Here is a 12440-nt window from a genome sequence, read left to right as displayed (position 1 = left end):
GACTATGGTGAAAAAGGAAATATCTTCAGATAAAAACTGGAAAGAAGCTTTCTGTGAATCTCCTTTTTGCTATGTTTATTCATCTCACGTAGGTGAAACTTTCTTTACATTACACTGCTTGGAAACTCCATCATGGATGGATCTGCAAAGGGATATTTAAGGTCACATTTGGGCCTATGGAGAAATAGGAAATATAGTCAGATAAAAACTAGAGAGAAGCTTTCTGAGAAACTGCCTGGTGATGTGAGCATTCCACTCTGGGAGTTATCACTTTTTTCTCATGAGGCACAGTTTGAACACTGTTCCTGTAAAACCAAAAGAGTGATATTCATAGCACATTGAAGACTGTGGCAAAAAGTGAAATGTCGTTCAATAAAAAAACAGAAAGAAACACTGGAAGAAACTGCTCTCTGACATGTCCATTCTCTTCACAGGGTTAAAGCTTACTCTACATTTCCCAGTTTGAAAGTCAGTCTTTGAGGGTTCTGCAAAGGGATAGTAAGCGGCAACCGGAGGCATGTGTCGAGCAAGGAAATATCTTCCATCAAAAATTGTAGAGAAGCTTTCTGCGCAACTCTTTTGTGAAGTTTGTATTCATCTCATAGAGTTAAATCATTCTTTGGATCGAGCAGTTTGGAATCACTGTTTCTGTGGAATTTGAGAAAGGACATTTTGAAACGATTTTAGAATGTCCGGAAAAAGAAATAACCTCAGACAGATACCAGAAGGAAGCTTTCTGTGAATCTACTCTGTGTCACGTGATTTCCACTCACACAGTTAAGCTTGTCAGTTCATTGAGCAGTATCATAACACTGTTTTTGTTTCATCTGCGAAGAGATATTCAGGAGCGCTTTCAGGCTTATGGTGAGAAAGGAAACCTCATCGGATAGAAACAGGAGAGTAGCTTTCTGAGGAGCTGCTTTGTGACGTATGCATTCCACTCAAAGAAATATACCTTTCTTCTCATAGAGGATTCCGGAATCCCTTTTGAAGAAAAAGCTACCAAGATATATTTTAGAGAGTAGAGACGGCTATGATGAAAAAGGAAATATTCTCAGACAAAAACTGGAAAGAAGATTTCTGTGAAACCACTTTGTGTTAGATATATCTATTCATATCGCGTAGTTAAAACTTTCATTATATTACACAGTTTGGAAACTCCATCATGCACGGATCTGCGAAGGGACATTCGGGAGCACATTCATGCCTACAGTGACAGAGGAGATATCTTCAGATAAAAACTGGATACAAGCTTTCTGAGGAAATGCTTTGTGATGTGTGCATTCCACTTAGGGAGTTATACCCCTTTTCTCACAAGGCAGTGTTTGAACACTGTTCCTGTGAAACCGAAAAACTGATAATTCAGGGTGCATTGAGGACTATGGCGAATAGTGAAATATACTGAAATAAAATCGAGGAAAAAGCGTTCCAAGAAACTCCTCTCTGATATGTGCATTCACTTCACAGAGTTAATGCTTACTGTATGTTGCCCAGTTTTGAAACTCTGTCTTTGAAGAATCTGTGAAGGGATATTCAGTGACCCCTGGAGGCTTGTGGTGAGCAAGCCAACGTCTTCCGATGAAACCTGCAGAGAAACATTTTGAGCAATTGCTTTGCAATTTGTGTATTGGTCTCATAGTGTTAAACTATTCTTTTGATTGAGCAGCTTGAAATCACTGTTGTTGTTTAATCTGAGGAAGGACATTTGGGAACGATCCTTAGAATATGGAGAAAGAAATATCCTAATGTAAAATCCAGAAGGAAGATTTCTGTGAAACTCCTCTGTGTCGTCTTAACTCCTCTTGCTCAGTAAAGGCTCTCTTTTCATTGAACAGTTTTCTAACCCTGTGTATGTTTAGCGTGTGATGGGATATTCGGGAGCACTTTGAGGCTTATGGTGAGAAAAGAAATATGTTCAGACTGAAACTAGATAGAAGCTTTCCGAGGAACTGCTTTGTGATGTGTGCATTCCCCTCACAGTGTTATACCTCTCTTTTCATACAGTGTCGGGGAAACTCTTTTGGAGAAACAGGTACCAAGTGATATTAGGGAGCATGTTGATGCCGATGGTGAAAAGGGAAATAGCCTCAGACAAAAAGTGGAAAGAGGCTTTCTAGGAAACTACTCTATGAAATGTGTAATCATCCCATGTAGATAAAGCTTTCTTTCCATTACACAGCTTGGAAACTGTCATGGAAGGAATCACGAACAGACCTTCGGGAGCACATTCAAGACTATGGTAAAAAGGAACTATCTTCAGATAAAAACTGGAAAGAAGTTTCTGTGAATCTACTTCTTGCTACGTTTATTCATATCACATAGATGAAGCTTTCTTAATATTACACAGCTTGGAAACTCCCTCGTGGATGGATCCGTGAAGGAATATTTGTGATCACATTCAGGTCTAAGGTGAAATAGGAAATATAGCCAGATAAAAACTGCAGAGAAGCTTTATTTGAAACTGCTTGGTGATGTGTGCTTTCAACTCAGGGAGTTGTAACTTTCTTCTCGTAAGGCACAGTTTGAACAGTGTTCCTGTAAAACGAAGAGTGGTATTCAGAGCACATTGAAGACTATGGCAAAAAGTGAAACGTCATGCAATAAAAAACAGAAATAAGTACTCGAACAAACTGCTCTCGGACATGTCCATTCTTTTCACAGGGTTTAAGCTTACTCTACATTTCCCAGAGCCCTGTGTGGAGCAGGAAATGCCTTCCATTGAAAATTGGAGAGAAGCTTTCTGCACAACTCTTTAGTGATGTTTGTATTTATCTCATAGAGTTAAATCATTCTTTGGATTGAGCAGTTTGAAATCACTGTTTCTGTGGAATCTGAGAAAGGGCATTTGGAAATGCTAATGAGAATATCCTGAAAAAGAAATAACCTCAGAGAGAAACCAGAAGGAAGCTTTCTGTGAAACGGCTCTGTGTCACGTGAATTCTGCTCACACAGTTAAGCTTGTCTTTTCATTGAGCAGTATCATAACACTGTTTTTGTTTAGTCTGTGAAAGGGATATTGAGGAGTGCTTTGAGGCTTACGGTGAGAAAGGAAACGTCTTCAGATAGAAACTGGAGAAAAGTTTTCTGTGGAGCTGCTTTGTGATGTGTGCATTCCACTCACAGAAATATACGTTTCTTCTCATAGAGGATACCAGAAATTGTTTTGAATAAAATGCTACCAAGAGACATTAGGGAATATAGGGACGGCTATGGTGGAAAAGGAAATATCCTCAGATAAAAACTGGAAAAAATATTTCTGTGAAACTGCTTTGTGTTAGATATATTGATTCATCTCGATTAGATAAATCTTTTCTTATATTATGCAGTTTGGAAACTCCATCATGCACGGATCCATGAAGGGACATTCAAGAGCACATTCAGGTCTATGGTGAAAGAGGCGATATCTTCAGATAAAAACTAGGTAGAAGCTTTCTGGGGAACTACATTGTGATGTATGCATGCCATTCAGGTAGTTATACATCTTTTCTCACAAGGCAGGGTTTGAACACTGTTCCTGTGAAACCAAAAATTGACATTTCAGAGCACATTGAGGACTATGGTGAATAGTGAAATATACTAAAATAAAATTGAAGAGAAAGCATTCCAAGAATGTTTTCTCTGATATGTGCATTCACTTCACAGAGTTAATGCTTATTCTATGTTGCCCAGTTTCGAAATTCTGTCTTTGAAAAATTTGTGAAGGGATACTTAGTGACGTACGGAGGCTTGTAGTGAGCAAGGAAACATCCTCCAATGAAACATGCAGAGAAACTTTCTGAGCAACTGCTTTGTGATGTGTGCATTCATCTCATAGAGTTAAACCATTTCTTGGATTGAGTAGCTGGAAATCACTCTTTTTCAGGCATCTGAGGAAGGACATTTGGGAACGATCCATTGAATATGGAGAAAGAAATATCCTCAGGTAAAATCCAGAAAGGAATCTTTCTGTGTAACTGCTCTGTGTCATCTTAATTCCTCTCGCTCAGTTAAGCCTCTCTTTTTTTGAGCAGTTTTCTAACCCTGTGTATGTTTAGCATGTGATGGGATATTCGGGAGCACGTTGAGGCTTACGGTGAAAAAGGAAATATGTTCAGACCAAAACTGGAGAGAAGCTTTCTGTGGAACTGCTTTGTGATGTGTGCTATCCACTCACAGTGTTGTATCTCTCTTCTCATACAGCGTCAGGGAAACAGTTTTGGAGAAACAGGTACCAAGTGATATTCAGGAGCATGTTGATGCTGATGGTGAAAAGGGAAATAGTCTCAGACAAAAACTGGAAACTTTCTAGGAAACTACTCTGTGATATGTGTAATCATTTCACAAAAATAAAGCTTTTTTTGCATTATGCAGCTTGGAAACTGTCATGGATGGATCCACGAAGGGACCTTCATGAGCACTTTCAGGACTATGGTGAAAAAAGAAATATCTTCAGATAAAAACTGGAAAGAAGCTTTCTGTGAATCTACTTTTTGCTATATTTATTCATCTCACACAGATGAAGCTTTCTTTACATTACGCAGCTTGAAAACTCCCTCATGGATGGATCCAGGAAGGGATATTAGGGATCACATTTGGACCTATGCTGAAAAGGGAAATGTAATCAGATAAAAACTGGAGAGAAGCTTTTGAGAAACTGCTTGGTGATGTGAGCATTCCACTCAGGGAGTTATAACTGTTTTTCTCATAAGGCAAAGTTTGAACACTGTTCCAGTGAAACCAAAAGAGTGATATTTGGAGCACATTGAAGACTATGGAAAAAAGTGAAATGTTCTCCAATAAAAAATGGAAAGAAGTACTCGAAGAAACAGCTCTCTGACATGTCCATTCTTTTCACAGGGTTAAAGCTTACTCTACATTTCCCAGTTTGAAAGTCGGTCTTTGAGGGTTCTGCGAAGGGATAGTAACTGGCAAACAAAGGCTTGTGTCGAGCAAGGAAATGTCTTCCATCGAAAATTGGAGAGCAGCTTTCTGCACAACTCCTGTATGATGTTTGTATTCATATCATAGAGTTAAAACATTCTATGGATTGAGCAGTTTGATATCACTGTTTCTGTGGAATCTGAGAAAGGACATTTTTAAACGCTCTTTATAATATCCTGAAAAAGAAATAACCTCAGAGAGAAAGCAGAAGGAAGCTTTCTGTGAAAGTGTTCTGTGTCACGTGAATTTCGTTCACACAGTTAAGCTTCTCTTTTCATTGAGCAGTGTCATACCACTGTTTTTGTTTAGTTTGTGAAGTGATATTCTGAGTGCTTTGAGGCTTACGGTGAGAAAGGAAACGTCTTCAGATAGGAACTGGAGAGAAGCTTTCTGAGGAGCTCCTTTGTGACATGTGCATTCTACTCACAGAAATATACCTCTCTTCTCGTAGCAGAATCCGGAATCCCTTTTGGAGAAAAAGCTACCAAGAGACATTCAGAAGTATAGAGACGGCTATGGTGAAAAAGAAATATCCTCAGAAAAAAACTGGAAAGAAGATATCTGTGAAACTGCTTTTGTTAGATATATTGGTTCATCTTGCATAGTTAAAACTTTTCTTATATTACGCAGTTTGGAAACTCCGTCATGAACAGGTCTGTAAATGCACATTTGGAAGCACATTCAGGCCTATGGTGAAAGAGGAGGTATCTTCAGATAAAAATTGGATATAAGCTTTCTGAGAAAAAACTTTGTGATGTATGCATTCCACTCAGGGAGTTTTACCTCTTCCCTGACAAGGTAGTGTTTTAACACTGGTCCTGTGAAACCGAAAAACTGATATTTCAGAGCACACTGAGGACTATGGTGAATAGGGAAATATACTGAAATAAAATCGAAGAAGAAGCGTTCCAGGAATCTGCTCTCTGTTATGTGCATTAATTTCACAGAGTTAATACTTACTCTATGTTGCGCAGTTTTGAAACTCTGTGTTTGAAGAACCTGTGAAGGGATATTTAGGCATGCCCGAAGGCTTGAGGGGAGAAAGAAAACGTCTTCCCATAAAACCTGCAGAGAAACTTTCTGAGCAACTGATTTGTGATGTGTGTATTCATCTCATAGAGTTAAAACATTCTTTGGATTGAGCAGCTTGAAATCACTGTTTTTGTGCCATCTGAGGAAGGACATTTGGGAACGATCCTTAGAATATGCAGAAACAAATTTCTTCAGGTAAAATTCAGAAAAAAGCTTTCTGTGAAACTGCTCTGTGTCATCTTAATTACTCTCACTCAGCTAAGCTTCTCTTTTCATTGAGCAGTTTTCTAACCCTTTGTATGTTTAGAGTGTGATGGGATATTCGGGAGCACTTCGAGGCTTACGGTGAAAAAGGAAACATGTTCAGACCAAAACTGGAAAGAAGCTTGCTGAGGAACTGCTTTGTGACGTGTGCATTCCACTCACAATGTTATACATCTCTTCTCACAGCATCAGGGAAACCCTTTTGGAGAAACAGGTACCAAGTGATATTTGGGAGCATGTTGATGCCGATGGGGAAAAGGAAAATAGACTCAGACAAAAACTGGAAAGAAGCTTTCTAGGAAACTACTCTGTGATATGTGTAATCATCTCACATAGATAAAGATTTATTTTTATCACGCAGCATGGAAACTGTCATGGACTGATCCACAAAGGGACCTTCGGGAGAACATTCAGGACTATGGAGAAAAAGGAAATATCTTCACATAAAAACTGGAAATAAGGTTTCTATGAATCTGCTATTTGCTATGTTGATTCATCTCAAACTGATGAAGCTTTCTTTACATTACACAGCTTGGAAACTCCCTCATGGGTGGATCCGTGAAGGGATATTTGGCATCACATTTGGGCCTATGCTGAAAAGGGAAATATAATCAGATAAAAACTGGAGAGAAGCTTTCCGAGAAACTGCTTGGTGATGTGAGCATTCCACTCTGGGAGTTAGAACTTTCTTCTCATAAAGCACAGTTTGAACAGTGTTCCTGTAAAACCAAAAGAGTGATATTCGGAGCACATTTAAGACTATGGCAAAAAGTGAAATGTCTTCCAATAAAAAACGGAAAGAAGCACTGGAAGAAACTGCTATCTGACTTGTCCATTCTTTTCACAGGGTTAAAGCTTACTCTACATTTCCCAGTGTGAAAGTCGGTTTTTGAGGGTTCTGTGAAGGGATAGTAAGTGGCAACCAGAGGCCTGTGTCGAGCAAGGAAATGTCTTCCATCGAAAATTGGAGAGAAGCATTCTGCACAACTCTTTTGTGATGTTTGTATTCATCTCATAAAGTTAAATCATTCTTTGGATTGAGCAGTTAGAAATCACTGTTTCTGTGGAATCTGAGAAAGGACATTTGGAAACGCTCTTTAGAATATCCTGCAAAATAAATAAACTCATAGAGAACCCAGAAGGAAGGTTTCTGTGAAACTGCTCTGTGTCATGTAAATTCTGCTCACACAGTTAAGCTTCTCTTTTTATTGAGCAGTGGCATAATACTGTTTTTGTTTAGTCTGCGAATTGGTATTCAGGAGTGCTTCGAGGCTTACAGTGAGAAAGGAAACCTCTTCAGGTAGAAACTAGCGAGAAGCTTTCTGAGGAGCTGCTTTTTGATATGTGAATTCCACTCACAGAAATATACCTTTCTTCTCATAGAGGATTCCTGAATCCCCTTTGGAGAAAAAGCTACCAAGAGACATTTGGGAGTATAGGGATGGTTATGGTGAAAAAGGAAATAACTTCGACAAAAACTGGAAGGAAGATTTATGTGAAACTGCTGTGTTAGATATATTGATTCACCTCGCATGGTTAAAATTTCTTTATATTACACACTTTGGAAACTCCGTCATGCATGGATCCGCGAATGGACATTCGGGAGCCCATTCAGGCCTATGGTGAAAGAGAAGATATCTTCATATTAAAACTGGATGGAAGCTTTCTGAGAAAATACTTTGTGATGTATGCATTCCACTCAGGGAGTTATACCTCTTTTCTCACAAGGCAGTGTGTGAACACTGTTACTGTGCAACCGAAAAAGTGATATTTCAGAGCTCATTGAGGACTATGGCAAACAGTGAAATATACTGAAATAAAATCGAGGAAGAAGTGCTCCAATAATGTGTTCTATGATATGTGCATTCACCTCACAGAGTTAATGTTTACTCTATGTTGCCCAGTTTCGAAACTCTGTCTTTGAAGAATCTGTTTAGGGATATTTAGTGATGCCCAGAGGCTTGTGGTGAGCAAGGAATCCTCTTCAGATGAAACCTGCAGAGAAACGTTCTGAGCAACTGGTTTGCATTGTGTGTGTTCGTCTCATAGAATTAAGCCATTCTTTGGATTGAGCAGCTTGAAATCACTGTTTTTGTGGCATCTGAGGAAGGACATCTGGGAACGATCCTTAGAATATGGAGAAAGAAATATCCTCAGGTAAAATCCAGAAGGAAGCTTTCTGTGAAACTGCTCTGTGTCGTCTTAATTCCCCTCGGTCAGTTAAGCCTCTCTTTTCATTGAGCAGTTTTCTAACCCTGTGTATGTTTACAGTGTGCTGGGATATTCGGGAGCACGTTGAGGCTTATGGTGAAAAGGGAATTATGTTCAGACTGAAACCGAAGAAAAGCTTTCTGAGGAACTGCTTTGTGATGTGTGCATTGAACTCACACTGTTTTACCTCTCTTCTCATACAGTGTCAGGGAAACCCTTTTGGAGAAACAGGTACCAAGTGATATTTGGGAGCATGTTGATGCCGATGGTGAAAAGGGAAATAGCCTCAGACAAAAAGTGGAAAGAAGCTTTCTAGGAAACTACTCTGTGATATGTGTAATCCTCTCACATAGATAAAGCATTCATCACATTACGCAGCTTGGAAATTGTCATGGATGGATCCACGGAGGGACCTTCGGCAGCACATTCAGGACTATGGTGAAAAAGGAACTATCTTCAGATAAAAACTGGAAAGAAGCTTTCTGTGAATATGCTTTTTGCTATGTTTATTCATCTCACATAGTTGAAGCTTTCTTTACATTATGCGGCTTGGAAACTCCCTAGTGGATGGATCTGTGAAGGGATATTTGTGATCACATTTGGGCCTATGTTGAAATAGGAAATATAGTCAGATAAAAAATGGAGTAAAGCTTTCTGAATAAATGCTTGGTGATGTGAGCATTCCACCCAGGGAGTAATAGCTTCCTTCACATAAGGCAGAGTTTGAAGAGTGTTGCTGTAAAACCAAAAGAGTGATATTCCGAGCACATTGAAGTCTACAGCAAAAAGTGAAATGTCGTCCAATAAGAAACAGAAAGAAGCGCTCAAAGAAACTGCTCTCTGACATGTCCATTCTTTTCACAGGGTGAAGCTTACTCTACATTTCCCAGTTTGAAAGTTGGTCTTTGAGGGTTCTTCAAAGGGATAGTAAGTGGCCAGTGGAGGCCTGTGTCGAGTAAAGAAATGTCTTCCACCGAAAATTGGAGAGAAGCTTTCTGCGCAACTCTTTTGTGAAGTTTGTGTTCATCTCCTAGAGTTAAATCATTCTTTGGATTGAGCAGTTTGAAATCACTGTTTCTGTGGAATCTGAGAAAGGACATTTGGAAATGCTCTTTAGAATATCCTGAAAAAGAGATAAAACTGGAAGGAAGCTCTTCATGAAACTATTCTGTGATATGTGTAATCACTTCAATTAGATAAAGCTTTCTTTACGTTATGCAGCTTGGAAACTGTCATGGACCGATCCACGAACGGACATTTGGGAGCACATTCAGGACTATTGTGAAAAAGGAAATATCTTCAGATAAAAACTGAAAAGAAGCTTTCTGTGAATCTGCTTTCTACTACGTTTATTCATGTCACATAGTTGAAGCTTTGTAAACATTACACTTCTTGGAAACTCCCTCCTGAATGGATCCGCAAAGGGATATTTGGGATCACATTCATTCCTATGGTGACATAGGAAATACAGTCAGAGAAAAACTGTAGAGAAGGTTTCTGAGTAACTGCTTGGTGATGTGTACATTCCATTAAGGAAGTTATAACTTTCTTCTCATAACGCACAGTTTGAACACTGTTCCTGTACAGCCAAAAGAGTGATATTCAGAACACATTCGGGGCATTTCCGTATGTCCTATCTCAGATTCCACAGAAAGAGTGATTTCAAACTACTCAATCTAAAGTATGATTTAACTCTAGGAGATGAATACAAACATCAAAAAACAGTTGCACAGAAAACTTCTCCCCAATTTTTGATGGAAGACATTTTCTTGCTCGATACAGGCCTCCGTTTGCCACGTAGTATCCCTGTGCAGAAACCTCAAAGACTGACTTTCAACTTGGAAGATGTAGAGTAAGCTTTAACCCTGTGAAAAGAATGGACATGTCAGAGAGCAGTTTCTTCTAGTGCATCTTTCTGTTTTTTATTGGGCGACATTTCACTTATTACCATAGTCTTCAATGTGTTCCGAATATCACTCTTTTGGTTTCACAGGAACAGTGTTCAAACTGTGCCTTATGAGAAGAAAGTCATAACTCGCTGAGTGTAATGCACACATCACCAAGCAGTATCTCAGATAGCTTCTCTCCAGTTTTTATCTGACTATATTTCCAGTTTCAACATAGGCCCAAATGTGATCCCAAATATCCATTCAAGGATCCATCCAGGTGGGAGTTTCCAAGCTGCATAACGTTAAGAAATCTGCATCTAAGTGAAAAGAATACACATAGCAAAATGCAGATTCACAGAAAGCTTCTTTCCAGTTTTTATCTGAAGATATTTCCTTTTTCACCATACACCTGAATGTGCTCCCGAAGGTTCCTCCGTGGATCCGTCCATGAGAGTTTCCAAGCTGTGTAATGTGATGAATGCTTTATCTACATGAGACGACTACACATATCACAGTGTGGTTTCCTAGACTGCTTCTTTCCAGTTTTTGTCTAAGGCTATTTCCCTTTTCACCATCGACATCAACATGCTCCTGAATATCACTTGGTACCTGGTTCTCCAAGAAGGTTTCCCCAACACTGTATGAAAAAGAGGTATAACATTGTGAGTGGAATGCACACGTCACAGAGCAGTTGCTCAGAAAGCTTCTCTTCATTTTTGGTCTGAACATATTTCCTTTTTCACCGTAAGCCTCAATGTGCTCCCGAATATCCCATCACATTCTAACCATACACAATGTTAGAAAACTGGTCAATGGAAAGAGACGCTTAACTGAGTGACAGGAATTAAGACGACACAGAGCAGTTTCACAGAAAGCTTCCTTCTGGATTTTACCTGAGGACATTTCTTTCTCCATATTCTAAGCATTGTTCCCAATAGTCGTTCCTCAGATTCCACAAAAACAGTGATTTCAAGCTGCTCAATCTAAAAGATGGTTTAACTCTATGAGACGAATACACACATCACAAAGCAGTTGCTGAGAAAGTTTCTCTGCATGTTTCTTTGGAAGACATTTGTTTGCTCAACACAAGCCTCCATGCGTCACTAATTATCCCTTCACAGATTCTTCAAGGAAGAGTTTCAAAACTGGGCAACATAGAGTAAGCATGAATTCTGTGAAGTGAATGCACATATCAGAGAGCAGATCCTTGCATCACTTCTTCCTCGATTTTTTTCAGTCACTATTTGCCATAGTCCTCAATACAGTCTGAAATGTTACTTTTTCAGTTTCACAAGAACAGTGTTCAAACACTGCCTTGTGAGAAAAGAGGTATAACTCCCTGAGTGGAATGCATACATCACAAAGTGTTTTCTCAGAAAGCTTCTATCTAGTTTTTATCTGAAGATATCTCCTCTTTCGCCATATGACTGAATGTGCTCCCGAACGTCACTTCGCTGATTTGTGCAGGACAGAGTTTCCAAACTGCGTAATATAAGAAACGTTTTAACTATGCGAGATGAATAAATATATCTAGCACAATGCAGTTTCACATAAATCTTCTTTCCAGTTTTTGTCTGAGGATATTTCCTTTTTCTCCATAGCAGCCCTATACTCCCAAATGTTTCTTGGTAGCTTTTTCTTCAAATGGGATTTTGGAATCCTCTGTGAGAAGAAAGGTATATTTCTGTGAGTGGAATGCACCCGTCACAAAGCACATCCTCCGAAATTTTCTCTGTAGTTTCTATCTGAAGACATTTCCTTTCTCATCATAAGCCTCAAAGCACTCCTGAATATCCATTCGCAGACTCAATAAAAGCAGTGTTATGATACTGCTCAATGAAAAGAGAAGCTTAAATGTGTGAGCGGAATTCATGTGACACAGAGCAGTTTCACAGAAAGCTTCCATCTGGTTTCTCTATGATGTTAATTCTTTTTCAGGATATTCTAAAGAGCGTTTCAAAATATCCTTTCTCAGATTCCACAGAAACAGTGATTTCAAACTGCTCAATCCAAAGAATGATTTAACTCTATGAGATGAATACAAACATCACAAAACAGTTGCACAGAAAGCGTCTCTCCAATTTTCTTTCTTTTTTTTTTTTTTTGAGGCGGAGTCTCGCTCTG

This window comes from Colobus angolensis, unplaced genomic scaffold, assembly GCF_000951035.1.
Source record: "Colobus angolensis palliatus isolate OR3802 unplaced genomic scaffold, Cang.pa_1.0 Scaffold354, whole genome shotgun sequence".
Taxonomy (NCBI): domain Eukaryota; kingdom Metazoa; phylum Chordata; class Mammalia; order Primates; family Cercopithecidae; genus Colobus; species Colobus angolensis.
Note: the sequence above shows the minus strand (reverse complement) of the source record.